This window comes from Schistocerca piceifrons, chromosome 4 (assembly GCF_021461385.2).
Source record: "Schistocerca piceifrons isolate TAMUIC-IGC-003096 chromosome 4, iqSchPice1.1, whole genome shotgun sequence".
NCBI classification, from domain to species: domain Eukaryota; kingdom Metazoa; phylum Arthropoda; class Insecta; order Orthoptera; family Acrididae; genus Schistocerca; species Schistocerca piceifrons.
Genome location: NC_060141.1, coordinates 269,819,618 through 269,843,702, shown reverse-complemented (window position 1 = coordinate 269,843,702; position 24,085 = coordinate 269,819,618). Strand labels below are relative to the sequence as shown.

The 24,085-nt window shown below is 43.2% G+C and overlaps 1 protein-coding gene and 6 non-coding genes across 8 annotated transcripts in view; 1 reads left to right on the top strand and 6 right to left on the bottom strand.

Moving 5' to 3' along the window:
- LOC124795188 (INO80 complex subunit D) overlaps nt 1-24,085 on the bottom strand; it is a 156,604-nt gene that overhangs the window by 116,146 nt on the left and 16,373 nt on the right. The window lies entirely within an intron of this gene.
- Nucleotides 8,564-8,638, bottom strand: Trnas-cga. Its single transcript has one exon. It is a non-coding gene; the product is annotated as a tRNA-Ser (tRNA).
- Nucleotides 22,304-22,378, bottom strand: Trnas-cga. The gene has a single exon. It is a non-coding gene; the product is annotated as a tRNA-Ser (tRNA).
- On the bottom strand, nt 22,907-22,981 carry Trnas-cga. Its single transcript has one exon. It is a non-coding gene; the product is annotated as a tRNA-Ser (tRNA).
- Nucleotides 23,509-23,583, bottom strand: Trnas-cga. The gene has a single exon. It is a non-coding gene; the product is annotated as a tRNA-Ser (tRNA).
- On the bottom strand, nt 23,810-23,884 carry Trnas-cga. Its single transcript has one exon. It is a non-coding gene; the product is annotated as a tRNA-Ser (tRNA).
- Nucleotides 23,935-24,009, top strand: Trnas-cga. Its single transcript has one exon. It is a non-coding gene; the product is annotated as a tRNA-Ser (tRNA).

The following is a 24,085-nucleotide window of genomic DNA, read 5'->3' as shown; positions in this document are numbered from 1 at the left end:
TATAAAATTATATCAATTCATTTTCCCTGTCATTCCTTTCTCCCATCCATGACCTCTCACTATTTTTCCTTCCCTTCCTTTTATTACTATTTAATTCATCCATCACAACTAAATTTTCACCTCCCTTAATGAACTGAATAATTTATTTTATCTTATCAAACATAATTGAATCTCTTCATCATCTGCAGAGCTAGGGGACGAATACAGGATGTTTCATAATTCCTGTTACAAGCTTCTAGGTGTCACAGAGAGGATTTAATAGACAAAGATTTGATAGGAAACCCATGCCTGTAAAGGTACCATTTGGATATCAAATAAGTCTGACAATTGGATCACTTTCAAAACTCCCAATTCGTGACATGCATGCAAACTGAGAAGAGGGCACAGTCATCACTCTCCTGAGTTAGTGTGTCTTCTGTTTATAACCATTGCATCAGCATTCTGCTCACCCAGCAATCTGTCACTGAACAGTAAGGACGATTGAGACAGTAGGGGGTGGTGGAATACATGATCGAGTAGTGCACAGAGGTGTTGATAATATGCAATGAAACAGGACATAATGATAAGATCTTTACAACATGTGCCTCAAGAACAAACAATGAAAAGTACAATAATATTATGAAAAGGATATATTGCTATTCACCATATAGAGGAGACACTGGACTGCAGACAGGCACAACAAAGAGACTGCTACACATTTAGGTTTCAGGCAAAAGTCCATTACATACAATTTTTCTCCAGCTACAACAAAGGCTGCAAGAAACCGATATGTTTGCAATGAGGAGGGTTGACTGTGGTGCTCCACAAATGCAGTGCATTATCAGTTTTGAGGAGACTGTCCTTAGTCACACAGAAAACAACCCAACAATGAGTGCTTGAAACGCTGCCCATGCCACTGACTTGCTACACACAAGTGTCTGGCACATTCTGTGTGACGAGTAACTCCACCCGACAGAATGTGCATGCAATGACTCCAGCAGATTTTCCACTATGGGCAATTTCTGATTGTGGCTTCTACAACATTATGTCGACATGCTCGAATTTCCATGCCATGTTCTTTCTACAGATGAAACTCACTTCACATGAAATTCAACATTGGATTGCTATCAATATGTTGTTGTTGTTGTGGTCTTCAGTCCTGAGACTGGTTTGATGCAGCTCTCCATGCTACCCTATCCTGTGCAAGCTTCATCATCTCCCAGTACCTACTGCAGCCTATATCCTTCTGAATCTGCTCAGTGTATTCATCTCTTGGTCTCCCTCTAAGATTTTTACCCTCCATGCTGCCCTCCAACACTAAATTGGTGATCCCTTGATGTCTCAGAGCATGTCCTACCAACCGATCCCTTCTTTTTGTCAAGTCGTGCCACATACTCCTCTTCTCCCCAATTCTATCCAATATTTCATCATTTATGTGATCTACCCATCTAATCTTCAGCATTCTTCTGTAGCACCACATTATCAATATAAGAGGTGAAATCACTGTTGGTCACCTCACTGGGCTGTACATTCTTCCATTACCACCTAATGGGTCCAAAACACTTGAATTCTTGCAAGATGTACTAGTGCAGTCACTGGAAGAATTGTCACTGTCACTCCACCAGCAAATGTGGTTCCAACATGATGGTGCACCCACACATTTTGCATGTGATATCTACAGACATGGCAAAAAGTAGATAGGTCGAGGTGGACCTACTCCTTGGCCACCATGGTAACTCCTCTCACCTTTTACTTGTGAGGTGATATGAAGTCTCGTGTATGAGACTGCTGTACAGTCACAAGAAGATCTCTCTGAATGAGTTCTGGGTGCAGCAAAATTATTCAGCACACACTAGAGTTTGTGGACCGAGTGTATGAAAGCATGCATCATAGATAAATCTTGTGCAATGACAGCAGGGCTGCTATTTGAAGCAACTCCTGTAATCCACACATCAGACCTCTTTGTCTCGTGTGTGTGTGTGTGTGTGTGTGTGTGTGTGTGTGTGTGTGTGTGCGTGTGGTGTGAGAGAGAGAGAGAGAGAGAGAGAGAGAGAGAGAGAGAGGAGAGAGAGATGAGAGAGAGAGAGAGAGAAAGAGAGAGAGAGAGAGAGAGAGAGAGAGAGAGAGAAGCAGGGGACGTGAAAGTGATCTGATCTTCAAATTTATTTTACACCCATACAGTACATTTCTGCACATGGTTCCTTATCAAAACTTTATGTACTATATCTCCTCTACAAACCTTAGAAGCCACTAATAGGAATTGTAAAGCAACTCGTGTACTTAAAAGCCTATCCCGAATCTTGGTGTTGTGTCTAATATTGTTACAATAATTGTTCACTGGGCTTTTCATAGCAGTTCTGTTAATAGTATTTCAACCACATTCCTACTCTCTTATTGGCTATTAAACCTACTCCTTGGTCACCCTTATTTGATTTTTTGTTGATAACCCATTATTCAACTGACCACGAATCCTGTTCTTCCTGCCCTCACACTTCACTACTTACCAATATATCTTATTTCTCTTACCTACATACTTGGTTAAGGGATCTAAACTTTCATGCCGAGTAGCCCCCTTCCAGAGATCCCAACTGGGAGTATGGGAAAAGGGGAGGAGGAGGGAAGGCTCACATTCTTTCTGATTTCTGAAATATTAAGAGGATGATATCATCAGTAAGGCATGGAGCAGCATGTCCTTGGGACATGTAATTACCTTTTGCTATCAGATAATCACAATGCCAACACAACAAGGTTATATTTGTTATTGTTAGAATGTCAGATCACTTAATCCTCCATACTGCTATCTTTGTAACCAATGAAAAGGCTGCTATCCCTGTTCAGGAATCATATGTTAGTCTGGCTTCCCCACAGATAGCCCTCCAATGTGACTGCATCTGTGATAAGACCATCTGCATCACTAAGGCAAGCAAGCCAACCCATCACAGTTTGCCATCAGATGTTTGTTTGTTTATTTAACCAGACAAGATTAGGACCTCAGGCCCTCTCTTACATCTAACCAGGCATTCTACATATTTTGGTTTCACATGTTTTAGAAGGTATATTGAACTACATCTAGTAAAAAAAGTGAAATAAACAATTAAAAAGGTACACTTGGAAAAATACATACACGTACAGTTTATATGCAAAGATGATAAGTACTGCAACAGAGGGGGGAGAAAAACTGCACCCCCATCTTATGCTCTTTTTAATCTGGGCACTTATCCTTTGGTCTTCCTTTCTTAAAAGTTCTCACTTCGTTCTTGTACACATTTTGTATTGCCTATCTTTCCCAGCAGTTTATACCCATTTTTCTGATAATTTCAAGCATCTTGCACCATTTTACATGGCTGAATGCTTTTTTTAGATGGACAATGGGTACAAACAATTAAAATTCCTGACTTTAAATGTCTGACTAGGAAGTAAGTGGATTTCAGTCACCCTGGAAATATCTACTCTATAAGAACTGAATAAGTCTGCAAGTAGATTCCTATGGTCAAAAAGCCCACTGATATTCCAGTTAATAGTAAGGAAACATGTATTTGCCTCTGAAAAAGTTGCCAAAGTTAGTGTAACAAAGCATGATTTTTGATACAGCCTCTAGTACTTGTCGCATATGTGCTAGTGCTACACTGAGAGATTTTTTCTGGCCAAGTTAAATGATTCTATCACATCAAAAACAGAGCAATCTGATTCCAAAGGAAGGTAGCACACTAGACTGAATTGTGAAGTTTCTGACCACGACTGGCGCTCTGGGTTAGACAAAAGCCTACTTTTTGCAGCAATTGCAACACTACGCCATTTTTATAAACAGATGCAAAGCAATCACAAGGTTTACTTTACTGTGTTTCATCCATGTACTGTGATGTCTGGGAATTGTGTAGTAGTTGCCATTTTAAGGATATTAGAAGTGATTAATCAATTAATATAAACCTGTAACATAAACACGCCATTTGTTATGGAATGTTTGCAACATAGCAGCACTTTCCATGATCACTGCTATGTAGGCAGATGTACTTAATTGAAACACCAGATTGTGGAACACATTGCTGATGCTCTATGTAGTCATCTGAATCACCTCTGAACTGCCTTCATCAACTTCTTCATTCGATTTTTCTTCATTTTAGCTTTAATTTATGTGGACCAATATTTGTTATCTGTCTTCGTTTAGTTGAAATTTTGATCCTTCCTGTACTATGTGTGTGTAAAATCATGTTCATCATGGTCTATTTGGCCTAATTGGGCTGTCAGATTTGGAAGTCCCATGGGACACCATAAAGTACTGGGTTTGACCAAAATGGTAGTACTTATAACAAAAAGTTAACTTATTATCTGCCTTTGTTGCTGTCTCCTAGGGCTTTCCCAACAAAAATGGCGTCCTTGCAATAAATATCCTACCTCACGCCATTGATTCTGGCTATCTCAGAATTACTAATTATTAAGTAGCAAGCAACCAAAAGAAGTTTCAAAGCAGATAATGTATCAGTCTCATTAGCTCAGTCATTAAGAGTACTGCCTGCGAAAGACATGGTTATAGGTTCAAATTATGGTCCACCATATAATTTTAATTTGACAATAAGTTTAAAAATAATGAACTTATCGTTTTCTATGGTTCTGAAGTTGGGGAGTTATTCTTATGGAAAAAATAAATAATGTTTTACATAGCAAAATGTTCCACAACATGAAAGTTCGTTAACCTGTTTAACATTGTTGTTATTATTATTATTATTATTATTATTATTGTGGTCTTCTGTCCAAAGACTGGTCTGATGCAGCTCTCGGTGCTACTCTACCCTGTGCAACACTCTTCATCTTTGAATAATTACTGCAACCTACATCCTTCTGAATCTGCTTGCTATATTGATCTCTTGGTTGTACTCTACAATTTTTACCCCCCCCCCCCCCCCCCCCATGCTTCCCTCTACGGTTGGTTGATTTGGGGGAGACCAAACAGCGAGGTCATCAGTCCCATCGAATTAGAGAAGGATGGGGAAGGAAGTCAGCCATACCCTGTCAAAGGAAACATTCTGGCATTTGCCTGAAGCGATTTAGAGAAATCACAGAAAAACTAAACCAGGATGGCCGGACATGGGTTTGAATCATCATCCTCCTGAATGCTGTTCTAACCACTGCGCCATCTCATTTGATACTAAATTTATGATCCCTTGATGTCTCAGAATGAGTCCTATCAACCAATCCATTCTTTTAGTCAAGTTGTGCCACAAATTACTCGTCTCCCCAACTCTATTCAGTACCTCCTCATTAGTTTTGTGATCGACACATCTAATATTCAACATTCTTCTGTAGCACCATACTTCAAAGGCTTATATTCTCTTTTTGTCGAAACTGTTTATCGCCCATGGCTACACTCCATACAAATACCTTCGGAAAAGATTTCCTTACACTTAAATCTGTATTCGATATTAAACTTTTCTTCAGAAATGCTTTTCTTTGCCATTACCAGTTTACATTTTATATCTCTCTACTTTGGCCATCATCAATTATTTTGTTGCCCAAATAGCAAAACTCATCTACTACTTTAAGTGTCTCGTTTTCTATGCTAATTCCTTTAGCATCACCTAATTTAACTCAACTACTTTCCATTATCCTTGATTTGCTCTTTCTGATGTTCATCTTATATCTTCCTTTCAAGACACTGTCCATTCCACGCAATTGCCCTTCCAAGTCCTTTGTTGTCTCTGACAGAATAACAATGCCGAATTTTTTTTTTTTTTTCTCCTTGAACTTTAATTCCCACTCTAAATTTTTCTTTGGTTTCCTTTATTATGTGCAGATTGAATAACTTCGGCAACAGGCTACAACCCTGTGTCACTCCCTTCTCAAGCACTGCTTCCCTTTCATGCCCCTCGATTCTTAAAATTGCCATCTGGTTTCTGCACAAATCATAAATAGCCTTCAATTACCTGTATTTTACAACTGATACCTTCAGAGTTTAAAAGAGTATTCCAATCAACATCATCAAAAGCTTACTCTTAGTCAACAAATGCTATAAATATCAGTTTGTCTTTCTTTAAACTATCTCCTACAGTAAGTTGTAGAGTCAGTAATGCCTTGCGTGTTCCTACATTTCTCTGGACTCCAAACTGAGCTTCTACAAGGTCGGCCTCTACCAGTTTTTCCATTCTTCTGCTCACAATTCATGTTAATATTTTGCAGCCATGACTTATTAAACTGATTGTTCAGAAATTTTCATATCTGTCTGCAACTGCTTTCTTTGGAATTGGAATTATTATATTCTTTTTGAAGTCCAAGAGTATTTAAACTGTCTCATACATCTAGCACACCGGATGGAAGAGTTTTGTCACGGCTGCTCTCTCACAGCTACCAGTAGCTCTGATCAAATATCATCTACCCCAGTGTCTTGTTTCAACTTAAGAGCTTTCAGAGCTATGTCAAATTCTTCTTGCAGTATCATACCACCCATCTCATCTCCATCTACTTCTTCTTCCCTTTCTATAATACTGTCTTCAAGTTCAGACTATATACTCATTCCACCTTTCAGCTTTCCCTTCTTTGCTTAGGCCTGGTTTTCCATCTGGTCTCTTTATATTCATACAGCTGCTTCTCTTTCCCCCAAAGACATCTTCTTCTTCTTCTTCTTCTTCTTCTTCTTCTTTTTAAGGCAGTATCTATCTTTCACCTATTGAAATATGCTTCTAAACCCTTACATTTGTCCTCTAGGCATTCCTGTTTAGTTATTTTGCACTGCCTGTCAATATAATTTTTTAGACGTTTGTATTTCCTTTTGCCTGCTTCATTTGCTGCATTTTTTAATTTTCTTCATGCATCAACTAAATTTGTGTTATACAAGAATTTCTACTAGGTCTTGTCTTTTTACCTATTTGATCATCTGCTGCCTTCACTAATTCATCTCTTAAAGCTACCCATACATCTTCTACTGTATTCCTTTCCCCTGTTCTTGTCAAATGTTGCCTAATGTCCCCTTCTGAAACTCTCAATAGCCTCTGGTTCTTTCAACTTATCCATGTTCCAACTCCTTAATTTCCTACTTTTTTTCCAATTTCTTCAATTTTAATCTCTAGTTCATAGACAATATACTGTGGTCAGAGTCCACATCTGTCCCTGGAAATGTCTTACAATTTAAAACCTGGTTACTAAATCTTTTTCTCCTTTTTCTCACCATTATATAACAAATCTGAAACCTTCCAGTGCCTCCAGGTCTCTTCCACATATACTATCCTCTTTTAAGATTCTTATATCAAGTATTAGCGATGATTACTTTATGCACTGTGCAAAAGTCTACCTGGCGCCTTCCCCTTACATTTCACCTCCCCCCCCTCCCCCAGTCCGGGCTTCGTGTCTACTTTGTTTATGATAACGCGTTCACTATGCTGTTCACTGTTCATAGTAGCTTACCTGCATTCCTATTTTCATATTCATTATTAAACTCGCTCCTGCATTATCCCTATTTGACTTTGTATTTATAACTCTGTATTCACCTGACCAGAAACCCTATTTCTACTGCCACCGAACTTCAGTAATTCCCACAATATCTAACTTCAACCTATCTACTTCTGTTCTTGAATTTTCTAACCTACATGCCCAATAAAGGGATCTAACATTCCACACTCCAATCTGTATAATGAAAGTTCTGTTTCTCATGATGACGACATCATCCTGAGTAGTCCCTGCCCAGAGATCCAAACAGGGGACTATTTTACCTCCAGAATATTTTACCTGAGAGGACGGCATCAGCATTTAACCATACAGTAGAGCTGCATGCCCTCGAAAAAAATTACAGCTGCAGTTTCCCCTTTCTTTCAGCCATTCGAAGCAGCACTGCAGCAAGGCTGTTTTGGTTGAGGTTACAAGGCCAGATCAATAAATCATCCGGACTGTTGTCCCTGCCACAGCTGAAAAGGTTGCTGTCCCTCTTCAGGAACCACCCATTTGTCTAGCCTCTCAACATACATTCCTCCAATGTGGTTGCACCTATGATATGGCTATCTGCATTGCTGAGGCATGCAAGTTTTCCCATCAATTGCTAGGTCCGTGGTTCATGTTTAAAGTTATGCTGGTCAAAAGTTCAAACTTTTTATGCAACAGAATTGGATGAATTGTTTAATTAAAAACATTGCCGTGTTTGCAATCAATCAGTTAATAACCTCTTACAACATAATTTAGTTTATTTTTCTTCTGAAGCTCCTTTTCTTCGGTTAACAACAACAGCCTCATATTCCATGATGAAAACAAGTACTGCCTCATTTTCTAAACAAAATTATATATCATTTATATTTCTAAAAAATACTTATAGACCTTGCACTTTAACACTTTTCAGAATAAGTGAATCACTCTGTTTCTTCACCTTAACAAAAAACAAAAATATACAAACATTCAACTGATCATATGTACAGCTACTGAACTGGTAAAATCATAACTTCTCCAACCAATGTTATAACTGTATTCACAATTTAAAACTGTAATATCTGGTTATCAAATGCGTAAGTGGCTCTCTTAGTACAATTGTTGTTCTGAAATCCAGTTTGTGATTTGTGAAGTATGCCATTACTGCAGAGATGGGTAACGAACATTGGTAGATTAAAACTGTGTGCCGGACCGAGACTCGAACTCGGGACCTTTGCCTTTCGCGGGCAATTGCTCTACCAACTGAGCTACCCAAGCACGACTCTCGCCCCATCCTCACAGCTTTAATTCCGCCAGTTCCTCATCTCCCACCTTCCAAACTTTACAGAAGCTCTCCTGCGAACCTCGCAGAACTAGCACTCCTGAAAGAAAGGATATTGCGGAGACATGGCTTAGCCACAGTCTGGGGGTGTTTCTAGAATGAAATTTTCACTCTACAGCGGAGTGTGTGCTGATATTTCTTATCAAATAATTTTATAAAACAATTTAAGTACAATGTATGAACCACAGTAATTGATATCTGTAAAAATCACTGTTCTTATAGAAAGGCCTAGTAATTAGATATTTCATTATGTCTAGAAACTGCACTATGTTACTTATGTATTATATATGTGACTACGGTCATTTAGATGTCATGGGTTTAAAATATTCCAGTATTATACTGGGAACAGCATCTCAGATGTACCAATATTTATAACGGAATTTGTTCATTTTCCTCATTTCCAACACACTTGTACAAGAAGTTACAGCAACAGTTCAGAATACTCTAATGAAATATGAGAGACTGCCACACACTGAGAATTCCAAGTGCACAGCTTTGTATTTAACTGTGGTGTTAAAAACTTGCCACATGCAATAGCAACTGAACCTTCTATCTCTAGTACCACAGCTCATATCTACAAACATAACTTGGAAAAAATTATTCAACTGTCAGAATTTTTTCTGTTGCACATTTCAACAAACAAAAGCAGATATCTAAAGACATAACAAACATTAAATGAGTTTTAACTATCTTCTGAATCAAAATGAATTCACAAGTGAAGATGAATAAAACAAATGTATTAACTATATTGACTTACAAAGCACAAGAGAGACAATAATTAATGGAACACAAAGACCAACTATACAAGCCCTGGACCCTGTCTCATACCAACATGTGGTGAATGGGGGGAAAAAACTACAGTAGAAGCAAAAGAAATAACTCTGTGCAAAACTAGAATTCAATACAAAGGTATAACATCAAAAAAAAAAAAAAAAAAAAAAAAAAAAATATCTTACATTCTTCACATCACTGGATAAGTGGTTTAAGATGCCGGCCTGTCATTCGGAAAGAGTGGGGTTCAAAGCCCCACAACCCTATACACCTCTTAATTGCTTAAGGCAAATGTCAGGTTAGTTCCTTGGAAAAGTGCATAGCCGATTCCATTTCATAATTCAACATGTGTTGTGTCTCTAATAATATTGTAGATGATAAGATGTTAAACTGTAATCTTAATTTCTTCTAAAAATGCAAGGTAAAAATATAACTCACTGCAGTTAACTAACTTCGGCTGAAGATAACAGACCAAGTGCACTGTGATCACTAACAATTTACAGATGACTGTTTCATTTTCTATCCAGTAACAACTGGTAGGGATCTCCACAGCAGGCCACCTACGTAATTTCACATACAGGAGACACACAGGATCAGCAAGCCATACAAATACACAAAATAGGGCACACATTTGGAAAATTAACAGATTATTTGGGTAATCTATCAATTAAAAACATCATACAATGATTTTACTGGATCAACTGGAGATATATGGACATTACAAAAGAAATGACTATGTAGTAGCATCTCAATAGAAACAATTAATGTTTGAAAGTACAACATGATGTGTGGAAAACTACTCATTGCGTGGCAGCATGAAAAAACACATAAAAAAAGATGTGGAACTGTGCAAACTCTGAAGGACTGCTTGGAAGTGCAGTAACTATTCATTTTTTATGCATCTCTATCCACTGCTAAATGGCTATTTATTTGGCACATACAGAGTGAATGAATGAAGGAATTAACACTAATCACTGCAATGGAGATATGGTCATAATTGGAAAATAGACAATCCAAGACAATAATCAATTTAAAGTGTGGACACATTGAGATTCGTGTGGAATAAAGCAAACATAATTTAGTAACACTGAAAGTAAAAGGAAATTTTACAAACCAGAATTATACAAGGAACTGCAAAGTGAGACCTTCAGGAAAATTCAGTTTTAAGGTGGGAAAAAGAAATACTCCAATTCACTAGCTTAATTGTGGGAAATAACTGTAAATCTGCAAGGAAAACTACATAAACATGTGTCCTAATCTTGATAATTTGTACTCCTCTGCCATTTGGTTTGAAAGAAAAGACAAAAAAAAATATTATTTATACTACTACATAAACATACGACATTGCTGAAAGTCTCAAAGTTCTCAACAGATTTACTGCACATTTATACAAAATGCTCTAATACACATTCAGATGGGCATAGGCAATATATTTTTTTAAACAATAATGTACAGATTACCTGTTAAAACTAGCTGGTAGAAAGAAAATGATGTGCTGTGATAACGTGTGTGTTTTTCTTTTAATCTCATCTCATTATCATTTTCCTCAAGAGTAGTTTCAATTACCAGAGTAGGACATTTAAATCATTACACAAACTGTTTCTCCTGTACATTTATTCTTTCTTCTTATATATAATTTTAAACAAATATTGCATTCATCACAATGTGTTGTTTTGTTTTCTTTCTCACAATGGGTTTTAATAGAAAGCATGAAAGTTATACTTACGGCTTTTCAGCTTGTGATTAGAATACTAATATGGAACCTAATTGTCCAAAACTTTGTAATCCTACCCATTCACAGATTAATAATGTGCAAAATACTGTCATTGAAGCTACTATTCTCACAGATCCTACAGCTCGAAAGGTCTCTTTTATAGCTCCCCTACCAATGAGCCCAACCAATTTGTCCATCCATTTTAAATGACTTCAGTTCCCCAACCAACACTTCATTTGCAGTAACAACATGCAAGGCTGAAGGTCAAAGATGGGGAAAAGTAGGTGTACAGAGAAAAGGTGGGAGGGGGGTGGAGGGAAGAAGAGGGGGGGGGGGGTAGGAAAGGAGAGGGGGGGGCAGAGAGAGAGAGAGAGAGAGAGAGAGAGAGAGGAGAGAGAGAGAGAGAGAGAGAGAGAGAGAGAGAGAGGTGGGGTGGGGGGGGGGGGGGGGGGGAGATGAAAATGTGGGAGGGGTAAGGAGATTAGGACATATAGCAATTTCCCTTAAATATTTAGCAACTGCAAAGCACTGCTGGGTTCATTAGTCAGGCAATAAAGTTATCAAAAACACCAATCACACACTATAAAGCAGTAGTTACTATTATTATGAAAAAATAATGAAGAGATTGTACCTGGTAATGGTAGCGACTCGAACCAACTTTCGGTCACTTCTGTAATGTGTTTTTTAACCCATTACATGTGTGGTGTCGACTGAAATATGACTTGCACTAGGCGGCCGAACCCGAATGGGGCCTCCCGGCCAACAACGCCATACGATCATTTCATGTTTTCACATGTACATTTCCTTTACAAGGCTGCCCTGGGAAATGAGGCAGGGCTTGTTCCACCAGCCTGTGTGCTATGAGCCAATCACATGTTTTGCTCCCTGTATCTTCAGCAAAAGGGCCACCTTATGGTGTGCAATTAGTACCAAATGTACCATATTTGGCCTCAGCTGACACCACTTATTCCATAATCATTCATACTATCCAAAGGATCACATTTAAGTCTATCAGAAATATTGATTTTCATTTTAGTGTCATTTTCGGTTACGGTGAAAAAATTTAGCTTAAATCGTGTGGCTCTATCTGCATCCATTTAAAAAATAATTGGTAGTTTAGTGACTAATAATTTCTATTTCCTGTTTCTTTTACACAACATGTTTGTAGTTTTGTTGCATTATATACTGACAGTTGTACCCTTTATACTAAACCATGTGCACAGGATTAAAAGACAAGGTTACTGCCCTGCCTTGTAGTAGCTACACTTATCATAATCAAACGATGGAAAATCTAGGGTGGAATATTGAGGGTATTATGAAAAGGGTAGATCGCTACTCACCATATAGAGGAGACATTGAGTAGCAGACAGATACAACAAAAAAGTGCTAAACATGTGGGCCTCGGCCAAAAGGCCTTCTTCCAAAGTAGACAACATATATTCACACATGCGCAACTCACACGCACATGACCACTGTCTGGCCTCTTGAGACTCGACTGTAAGCAACTGTGTGTGATGGGGAAAGCAATCTAGGTGATGGGAATAAGGAGTAAGCGGGAGCAGGAAGGGTGAAGGATAGACATGGGGAAGGTAAAGTGACACTTGTAGGAGCTTGCAGGGACATGGTAGGGACAGAGAAGGGCAGTGAGGTGCAGTCGGGAAGTTGGGGGGCATGAAAACAGAGAGAAGTAGAGGAGGGGAAAAAGATTATACATGCATTGGCGGAACAGAAGGCTGTGTAGTGCGGGAGTGGAAGCAGGGAAGGGGAAAAGTGATTGAAGGACAGGGATTAGCAAAGGTTAATGCCAGGGGGTTACGGGAATGTAGGCTACATTGCAGGAAAAGTTCTCGTGTGCACAATTCAGAAAAGCTGGTATTGGTAGGAAGGACCCAGACGGCAAAGGCTGTAAAGCAGTCACTGTAGTGATGAACACTACCTTGGGCAGCATGCTCAGTAACTGGAATGGTCCAGCTGTTTCTTGGCCATAGTTTGACAGTGGCCATTCATGCAGACACACAGCTTGTTGGTTGTCATTTGCAGATAGAACACAGCACAGTGGTTTGAGCTTAGGTTTTATATCACATGACTGCTTTCACAATTAGCCCTGTCTCTGATGTGATACGTGATGCCTGTGACAGGACTGGAGTAGGTGGTTATGGGAGGACTTATGGGACAGGTCATGGATCTAGGTCTTTCACAGGGATATGAGTCATGAGGCAAGGGTTGGGCACAGGGGCAGAGCACGTTTGGACGAGTGTACCACATACATTCGATGGACAGCAGAATACCACTGTGGGAGACGTGAGAAGGATGGTGGGTATGATATTTTTCATTTCTGAGTGCGACGAGAGGTAGCTGAAATCCTGGTGGAGAATGTGTTTCAGTTGCTCCAGTCCTAGGTGGTTCTGAGTCATGAGGGAAATGCTCCTTCGTTGCCAGGTGGTGGGACTCTGGGAGGTGGTGTTGACTGGAGAGATAAGCCATGGAAGATCTGTTTCTGTATAAGGGTGTGAGGGTAATTTTGGTCTGTGAAGGTATCAGTGAGCCCTTGGTATATCTGGAGAGAGACTCCCCATCACTGTAGATGCGATGGCCATGGGTGGCTAGGATGTATGGAAGGAAATTCTCGGTACGGAATGGGTGGCAGCTGTCCAAGTGGAGGTACTTCTTGTGGTTGGTAGTTTTAATATGGGTGGGGGTACTGATGTAGCCACCTCTGAAGTGGAAGCCAACACACATCGAGGACAACGGCTTGTTGGGTTGAGGAGAGCCAGGTGAAGCAAATGGCTGAGAACGTGCTGAGGTTCTGGAGGAAGGAGGATAAAGTATCCCACCCTTGATCCAAATGACAAAGCTGTTATTAACGAATCTGAACCAGGTGGGGTGATTAGAAAGGATATCTCTTAGATGGCATTAATAGGTAGAGATAGACTGATGCTATGTGGGTGCCCATTGATGTACCATGGATTAATATGTAGGTGATCCCGACCCAGCTAGGAAACTACGTACAAGCACAATGACTAATATCTTCTTCTTCTTCTTCCTCTTCGTCTTTCAAAAAAAGGTGAGGCAAAGTTTTGTTTCTGATAGACTTAAATGCACTCTTCTCAATGGTGTTAATAATTAATCTATCAGAGATATCAATTTTAAGATACATGGTGTCAAAAACATGGAATATTTGGAACTTTGATATTTTTGAATACTTTAGAAGCTGAGAACAAAGAGAATATGTCTGTAAAAAAGTTCAAAATTCACTAATTTTCTGACAGTGCCTCATAATAACAATCCATTCCTTGTTAAAATATAAGGAAAATTTTGTTTGAACACAATGTTTTAGCAAGTCTGCACCCTGTGGGGTGGGGAGGGGGGAGAGGGGGGTAGAGTGGGGGGGAGGGAGGAAAAGGGGATAATGGGGGAGAGGGGGGAGAGGGTGGGGAAGAGAGAGAGGGTGGGGAAGAGAGAGAGGGGGGAAAGAGAGAGAGAGGGGGGAAAGAGAGAGAGGGGGGGGAAAGAGAGAGAGAGGGGGGGAAAGAGAGAGAGAGGGGGGAAGAGAGAGAGAGAGGGGGGGAAAGAGAGAGAGAGAGGGGGGAAAGAGAGAGAGAGAGGGGGGAAAGAGAGAGAGAGAGGGGGGGAAAGAGAGAGAGAGAGGGGGGAAAGAGAGAGAGAGAGGGGGGAAAGAGAGAGAGAGGGGGGGGAAAGAGAGAGAGAGAGGGGGGAAAGAGAGAGAGAGAGGGGGGAAAGAGAGAGAGAGAGGGGGGGGGAAAGAGAGAGAGGGGGGGGAAGAGAGAGAGAGGGGGGGAAGAGAGAGAGAGGGGGGGAAGAGAGAGAGAGGGGGGGAAGAGAGAGAGGGGGGGGGAAGAGAGAGAGGGGGGGAAGAGAGAGAGAGGGGAAAGAGAGAAAGGGTGTGGAGAGTGTGAGAGGGGGGGTGTGGGGATTGTGAGAGGGAGTGATGGCGGAGAGAGGGGCCGGAGAGAGGGGGCGGGGGGAGAGACGGGGCGGAGGGAGGAGAGAGGGGCCGGGGGTGAGTGGGGGAGAGAGAGGGGCCGGGGGTGAGTGGGGGAGAGAGAGGGGCCGGGGGTGAGTGGGGGAGAGAGAGGGGCCGGGGGTGAGTGAGAGAGAGAGGAGGGGTGAGGGCGAGAGAGTGGGGGTGAGGGGGAGTGAGGGGGAGAGAGTGGGAGTGCGGGGGAGTGAGTGGGAGTGAGGGGGAGTGGGGGGGGGGGGGGGGGGGAAAGCGGGAGTGGGGGGGGGGGGAGCGGGAGTGGGGGGGGAGAGCTGGAGTGGGGGGGGAGAGCGGGAGTGGGGGGGGAGAGCGGGAGTGGGGGGGGGGGGAGAGCGGGAGTGGGGGGGGGAGCGGGAGTGGGGGGGAGAGAGTGGGAGTGGGGGGGGAGAGAGTGGGAGTGGGGGGGAGAGAGAGTGGGAGTGGGGGGGAGAGAGTGGGAGTGGGGGGGGGGGAGTCGGGGGGAGAGTGGGAGTGGGGGGGAGAGTGGGAGTGGGGGGGAGAGTGTGGGAGTGGGGGGAGAGTGGGAGTGGGGGTGGGAGAGTGGGAGTGGGGGGAGAGAGTGGGAGTGGGGGGGGGGGCGGGAGAGAGAGTGGGAGTGGGGGGGAGTGGGAGCGGGGGGGGGGGAGAGTGGGAGCGGGGGGGAGTGGGAGTGGGGGGGGAGAGAGTGGGAGTGGGGGGGGGGGGGGCGGGAGAGAGAGTGGGAGTGGGGGGGGGGGGGCGGGAGAGAGAGTGGGAGTGGGGGGGGGGGGGGCGGGAGAGAGAGTGGGAGTGGGGGGGAGTGGGAGCGGGGGGGAGAGAGTGGGAGCGGGGGGGGGGGGGAGTGGGAGTTGGGGGGGAGTGGGAGTGGGGGGGGGGAGAGAGTGGGAGTGGGGGGGAGAGAGTGGGAGTGGGGGGGGGAGAGAGTGGGAGTGGGGGGGGGGGAGAGTGGGGAGTGGGGGGGAGAGAGTGGGAGTGGGGGGGAGAGAGTGGGAGTGGGGGGGGGGAGAGAGTGGGAGTGGGGGGGGAGAGAGTGGGAGTGGGGGGGGGGGGAGAGAGTGGGAGTGGGGGGGGAGAGAGTGGGAGTGGGGGGGGAGAGAGTGGGAGTGGGGGGGGAGAGAGTGGGAGTGGGGGGGGGGGGAGAGAGTGGGAGTGGGGGGGGGGGGAGAGAGTGGGAGTGGGGGGGAGAGAGTGGGAGTGGGAGTGGGGGGAGAGAGTGGGAGTGGGGGGGAGTGAGGGGGAGAGAGGGGGAGAGAGGGGGAGAGAGGGGGAGTGAGGGGGAGTGAGGGGGAGTGAGGGGGAGTGAGGGGGAGTGAGGGGGAGTGAGGGGGAGTGAGGGGGAGTGAGGGGGAGAGAGTGGGGAGTGAGAGAGAGAGAGAGTGGGAGTGAGAGTGGGAGTGAGAGAGAGAGAGAGAGTGGGGAGTGAGAGAGAGAGAGAGAGAGAGAGAGTGGGAGTGAGAGAGAGAGAGAGAGAGAGTGGGAATGAGAGAGAGAGAGAGAGAGAGAGAGAGAGTGGGAATGAGAGAGAGAGAGAGAGAGAGAGAGAGAGAGAGAGAGAGAGAGAGAGAGAGTGGGAGTGAGGGAGAGAGTGGGAGTGAGGGAGAGAGTGGGGAGTGAGGGAGAGAGGGGGAGTAAGGGAGAGAGGGGGAGTAAGGGAGAGAGGGGAGTAAGGGAGAGAGGGGGAGTAAGGGAGAGAGGGGGAGTAAGGGAGAGAGGGGGAGTAAGGGAGAGAGGGGGAGTAAGGGAGAGAGGGGGAGTAAGGGAGAGAGGGGGGAGTAAGGGAGAGAGGGGGAGTAAGGGAGAGAGGGGGAGTAAGGGAGAGAGGGGGAGTAAGGGAGAGAGGGGGAGTAAGGGAGAGAGGGGGGAGTAAGGAGAGAGGGGGAGTAAGGGAGGAGAGGGGGAGTAAGGGAAGAGAGGGGAGAGTAAGGGAGAGAGGGGGAGTAAGGGAGAGAGGGGGAGGGAGAGAGAGCTGTTATGTTACTTATGTGTCCTATTATCGAATCAATTCAGGCAGGGGCTTACCTTTGTAGTCTTAGATGTTATTGAATTTAGCATATGTTGAAATTCAGAAGTAAGTATGAAACACATATTTTTTTGTTTTCTTCGAAAAAATTCTTGCCCCAAGATACAGGCCTTCAAAAATAACACTGTGATCGCCAGTTTGAAGATGCAAATGTTGGAAAAATCTTTAAAATGCTGTATCTCTGCAACAGATCTAGATATTTTGTTAGATTTTTTTATTTGAAAGATAATTGCTTTATGATTACAATGGTATCCTCCATTTGGACATATCTGTCGAAGTTCTTTTATCGTTGCCTTTTGAAATTTTTTTAATAATTTACAGAATTTTTTTTTTCCCTTTCAAAAATGCCAATCTGCAAGAGTTAAGATTTTTTTCTGTTGATTAGTACCATGTAATACTATATTCTCTGTAAAGGAGAGATCTTCCACTTTTAAACTACACCGGTTTGATTTTAAAAAATCATTTTTTTAACTTTCATGGGTAATGAATTGTGTCACTAAGTTGTTTCTTAATAATTTCTTTCTAATTTCTATTGTCTTTGTTGCAGTTATTTCTTATCACTTTCTACTACGGTCGCAGGTTCAAATCCTGCTCGGGCATGGATGTGTGTGTTGTCCTTAGGTTTAAGTAGTTCTATGTTCTAGGGGACTGATGACCACAGATGTTAAGTCCCATAGTGCTCAGAGCCAGAGCCAGAGAGCGTTACCACTTTCTTTGTTGCAGTTATTTTTTTTCTCACTTCCATTGTTGCAGGTATTTCTTACACTTTGTTGTAGTTTCTTGTCAGTTTCTTTGTTGTGTTTGTTCACTGCACGTTATCTGAGACCATCCAGCAAGTTCTGTGTTTTTGTGAGGAATTTTGCCAGTTGACGCAGTTGCAGTGCGTTTTGTGAAAAGGGACTGTTTGAAATGTCTTCTGACTGGGGCCACAGCAGAGTGAAATGTGCTGACTATCTGAATATCCATAAAAGTGTAATATATAAGACAAACAAAAGACAGACTTTGTTCAGATTGGGAATAAGTGTTCTCATCAAGAAAGCGCAGAGAAATTGCTAAAGCTATGGATGAATACACTGTAGCAGAACTGACCACACTCTTCAAAGTAGAAGAAAATGAACTGAAGCACTCTAGCACCTCTTGCCAGGACTTTTTCACACATATCAATTCAGCTGTTGAATAGTGTGCAACAATGAAAAGGTGCAAGTTTTAACTATTATTCCAGAGACATTTTCAAAGAAAACAATTTTGAACCACATTCCATCAGTATCAAAGTACATGGTAGACAAATCAAGAAATGTGAGGTCAGTAAAAGGAGTCTTTGGAAGACCAGATCCCTATTATGGTCATCCTGTAGAAGCAGCTCAAGTCCAAATAGTGCCGTCATTTTATCTGGAAGACAAATGGGACTATTCTCACCCAAGCGCCAACAAAAAAAAGACAATATAACTGTAACAGTTGAAGGTCAAAAAGCTGTGAAAGTGAAGAGGTACTTGACTCGCAGTATTAAACACACTTTTGCAATTTATAAGAGCAACTATACAACTTTACATACTGGAAGATCTTAATTTATGCACTACGACCTAAGTGGGTAGTTCCACACCCGCCTGGAGATGTCTGTTTATGTGTGTACTGCTTGGATTTTGAACGTCATGTGGTAACTTTGAAGAACTTATTGGAGCTAGTGATATATGAAACTTTGGTTGGGCATGTGAAGTATTTAGTAGTCCGTGACGAAAAGCGAGAGACTTGCTTGTTTCAAGAATGTGGTGACTGCCCTGGAAAGGGGAGGACTGTCTTTGCAGACACTTGGCCTGGAAGACATAGCAGATAACTCTGCAGAAATTACATATGTGACATGGGAGGAAAGTAAACTAATTAAGAAAACTGTTGGCCTCTGACAGTTTCATTGATGAACTTGGTAAATGGTCAGTGAAGGCAAGAACACAACCAGCATCTGAAGAAATTGCAAACAAAAATACATTGCAGAAGTGAAAGGGTGTGTACAGGCTGAAGAACTATGTTTAGTGCTTCACTGTGATCTTGCTGAAAACTGGACTGTAATTCTTCCACAAGAAGTACAAGGGTATCATTGGAGTAATGACCAGGTTTCAGTTCTTACACAGGGTGTATACGGGGCCAAGGAAAAAAATTCCCGAATTATTCCGGATTTCTCCCGGATATCCCGTTTGAAAAATATGCTTTTTTCCCCGGGCGAAAATACACTTTTTTCTGTGCTAACTGACAGTAGGTTTTCCGTAGATTTTCCCTCGGAACTGTAAAACTTATCAATCATTTGAATGGTTAACGTTGTGTACAATCGCATAGAACTTACCGGATAAAAAAGAAATGACGGGGCAAAGAAGTTTTGGAGAGATTTTTAACAAAAAAATAAATAAATAAATAAAAAATAAAAAGGGGGGGGAGAGAAGTTTTGGAAAGACCTTTGATTTGCAGCAACATATACGTTGCATGTTTTAGTATTACGAAAGTATAAATTCGAATTGCACCAAACACAGCGCGTTAGTTTCCGGAGCGTTGAAACCGAGGTTGCGATGTCGTTTTGTAAGCGAGTCATGTCTCAAGCCACGAGATCTCGTCAGCCGATGACAGCAGCTATTCAGAGCATAGGACAAGTGTTATAGTCAGCCAATAGAAAGATCACTGGTTACATAGCTCGAACACGCAAGAGGAAAAGTTAACGGTTTACATTAATGTACACAGAACCGTATATCTACAAGAAAAGCTAAGCTTTCACGTATTATGTTAGTCTCTAAGATTAACACGCTACAACAGAAGCTAAGCTTTCACATGTAATATTGATCTTTTTGCGTGTGTTATACTTTAAGACACATCACACAAATGTGCCAGTAAATTTAAAATTATGACATAAATGTCTCGGCTCCAAATTCTTGTAAGTGGCTGGTACTCAAACTGTTCAGTTTCGAACGCTCTGTGATTTAGATAATCATCCCACTTTCTCACACCTAATATAATTCATCTTGCGTAAAAATAAATTTACTTTGAAAGTAACTTTTTTCTAACTACCGTTCGCAATACTATCCGGAGACTGTTAGAAACAGGTTCGATTTACCAGTTGCCAGAGAGCGCCAGAAAACAGACATTATTATGCCTGTGCAGCTGCAGTGGTGTAGGAAGCCCGTATGTTCGTGTGTATAAAGCACTAAGAGAGCTTACATTACACCATAAAAGAAACAGTGCATCAGAGGATACTCCAAAGAGCATCGGAATTTCGTAAACCATACTAAAATGCATGATTCGGCTTGAAGTGCAAATTGGCTTTTTCCAGATTCACAATGACGTAGGTCCCTTCTGATATTAAGCTTTTCAGTGTGGTTTTTGGGATGTAAATTTTCTTGGCGTACCAGTACTCTACGATCTCATTTTTGGTTCTTTATTATGGCATAATGCCATATATGGCAGAAGATGATAAAAAAACGTGCACTTGAAATTGCACTTCAAATTCAGCAAACAGTTGGAACTAGCCAATACTGTAGAATGAAACACTTCGTTTCAAATAAAATGATTGCCTCGGCGGAAAGATTAATAACGCCAAATTTCTTTAGCAAACTTGCGAAACTTCACTGTTCTGCAAGGCGATTAATGCTTGACTGCTACTAACTTAGAAATAAAATAAAACCAGAAAACTGAAATTAACAATATATTTTTGCCCTCCGTAATTATGTGAATGTATTTTAATTCACTTGATAGCTCCCGGCCACAGAAATCCGATGTGTTTTCATTTGACGTGGGAGCTGTACACGAAGAGAAGCAGCGAAATCACTTAACGTAAACACGGGTCACGTGGGGAATAACCCCCTCCCCACTACAACTCAGACAACTCTGTGCAAGCGTGAATCTGCCAGCTAGGGCGCGCGAGAAAAATTTTTCTCGTTTCCATCTGGCTGCTTGCTGCTACTACCAATATAGCTAACAGCCAAACTTCAAGTAGCGGGAGAAGGTACTGCTTAATACGAGAGTCAAATGCGCATGCGCAACAGACCGCTGGCAACTGGTCAAACGTTTCCAGAATGAGATTTTCACTCTGCAGCGGAGTGTGCGCTGATATGAAACTTCCTGGCAGATTAAAACTGTGTGCCCGACCGAGACTCGAACTCGGGACCTTTGCCTTTCGCGGGCAAGTGCTCTACCATCTGAGCTACCGAAACACGACTCCGCTGCAGAGTGAAAATCTCATTCTGGAAACGTCCCCCAGGCTGTGGCTAAGCCATGTCTCCGCAATATCCTTTCTTTCAGGAGTGCTAGTTCTGCAAGGTTCGCAGGAGAGCTTCTGTAAAGTTTGGAAGGTAGGAGACGAGGTACTGGCAGAAGTAAAGCTGTGAGTACCGGGCTTGAGTCGTGCTTCGGTAGCTCAGATGGTAGAGCACTTGCCCGCGAAAGGCAAAGGTCCCGCGTTCGAGTCTCGGTCGGGCACACAGTTTTAATCTGCCAGGAAGTTTCAATTGGTCAAACGAACCTAATGTGAACAGTTGTGACGTCATGCTCATAGCAAGCAGTTTATTGTTACGAAGAATTACAGTCTGCACCCTACGGCCTTTGACACATTTTTGCTATTTGCAGACGCTTGTGTGTGCACGGTTTTTTGTTGTAAATTGCAAATTTCCTTTGACACTAAAGTTTTATTTTTTTCCCTCTTGTTTATATTTTATTGCTGCAGTATCATTCTCCAGTAGCAGGATACAATAACATTCTTTGCTAGAGAATCAAGTCTGCAGTCAAAATTACAAAAATTCAACTGAAAGCTAAAACAATGAAAAATTCCTGGGTTTTTCCCGGTTTTCTCCCAGATGAAAAAATTCCCGGGTTTTTCCCGGATTTCCCGGTTGCCCCGGGTCGTATACACCCTGATTACAGGAGTGACATATTTTCAAAACAAGACCACAAGTGTTGCAGTTGTAAGTGATGACATAGGATATGACTCAGCACATGCTTTGCTAGCGATGTGCAAAATTCTTCAACCGCGAACAGGGGCATGGAAGATCATAATTATTTCTGATGGTGCTCTTTGACATTTTAAAAATCATTACCAGCTCCAGAATGAGATTTTCACTCTGAAACTTCCTGGCAGATTAAAACTGTGTGCCCGACCGAGACTCGAACTCGGGACCTTTGCCTTTCGCGGGCAAGCGCTCTACCAACTGAGCTACCGAAGCACGACTCACGCCCGGTACCCACAGCTTTACTTCTGCCAGTACCTCGTCTCCTACCTTCCAAACTTTACAGAAGCTCTCCTGCGAACCTTGCAGAACTAGCACTCCTGAAAGAAAGGATATTGCGGAGACATGGCTTAGCCACAGCCTGGGGGATGTTTCCAGAATGAGATTTTCACTCTGCAGCGGAGTGTGCGCTGATATGAAACTTCCTGGCAGATTAAAACTGTGTGCCCGACCGAGACACGAACTCGGGACCTTTGCCTTTCGCGGGCAAGCGCTCTACCAACTGAGCTACCGAAGCACGACTCACGCCCGGTACCCACAGCTTTACTTCTGCCAGTACCTCGTCTCCTACCTTCCAAACTTTACAGAAGCCTCTCCTGCGAACCTTGCAGAACTAGCACTCCTGAAAGAAAGGATATTGCGGAGACATGGCTAAGCCACAGGCTGGGGGATGTTTCCAGAATGAGATTTTCACTCTGCAGCGGAGTGTGCGCTGATATGAAACTTCCTGGCAGATTAAAACTGTGTGCCCGACCGAGACTCGAACTCGGGACCTTTGCCTTTCGCGGGCAAGCGCTCTACCAACTGAGCTACCGAAGCACGACTCACGCCCGGTACCCACAGCTTTACTTCTGCCAGTACCTCGTCTCCTACCTTCCAAACTTTACAGAAGCTCTCCTGCGAACCTTGCAGAACTAGCACTCCTGAAAGAAAGGATATTGCGGAGACATGGCTTAGCCACAGCCTGGGGGATGTTTCCAGAATGAGATTTTCACTCTGCAGCGGAGTGTGCGCTGATATGAAACTTCCTGGCAGATTAAAACTGTGTGCCCGACCGAGACTCAAACTCGGGACCTTTGCCTTTCGCGGGCAAGCGCTCTACCAACTGAGCTACCGAAGCACGACTCACGCCCGGTACCCACAGCATTACTTCTGCCAGTACCTCGTCTCCTACCTTCCAAACTTTACAGAAGCTCTCCTGCGAACCTTGCAGAACTAGCACTCCTAAAAGAAAGGATATTGCGGAGACATGGCTTAGCCACAGCCTGGGGGATGTTTCCAGAATGAGATTTTCACTCTGCAGCGGAGTGTGCGCTGATATGAAACTTCCTGGCAGATTAAAACTGTGTGCCCGACCGAGACTCGAACTCGGGACCTTTGCCTTTCGCGGGCAAGCGCTCTACCAACTGAGCTACCGAAGCACGACTCACGCCCGGTACCCACAGCATTACTTCTGCCAGTACCTCGTCTCCTACCTTCCAAACTTTACAGAAGCTCTCCTGCGAACCTTGCAGAACTAGCACTCCTAAAAGAAAGGATATTGCGGAGACATGGCTTAGCCACAGCCTGGGGGATGTTTCCAGAATGAGATTTTCACTCTGCAGCGGAGTGTGCGCTGATATGAAACTTCCTGGCAGATTAAAACTGTGTGCCCGACCGAGACTCGAACTCGGGACCTTTGCCTTTCGCGGGCAAGCGCTCTACCAACTGAGCTACCGAAGCACGACTCACGCCCGGTACCCACAGCTTTACTTCTGCCAGTACCTCGTCTCGTGCTTCGGTAGCTCAGTTGGTAGAGCGCTTGCCCGCGAAAGGCAAAGGTCCCGAGTTCGAGTCTCGGTCGGGCACACAGTTTTAATCTGCCAGGAAGTTTCATATCAGCGCACACTCCGCTGCAGAGTGAAAATCTCATTCTGGAAACATC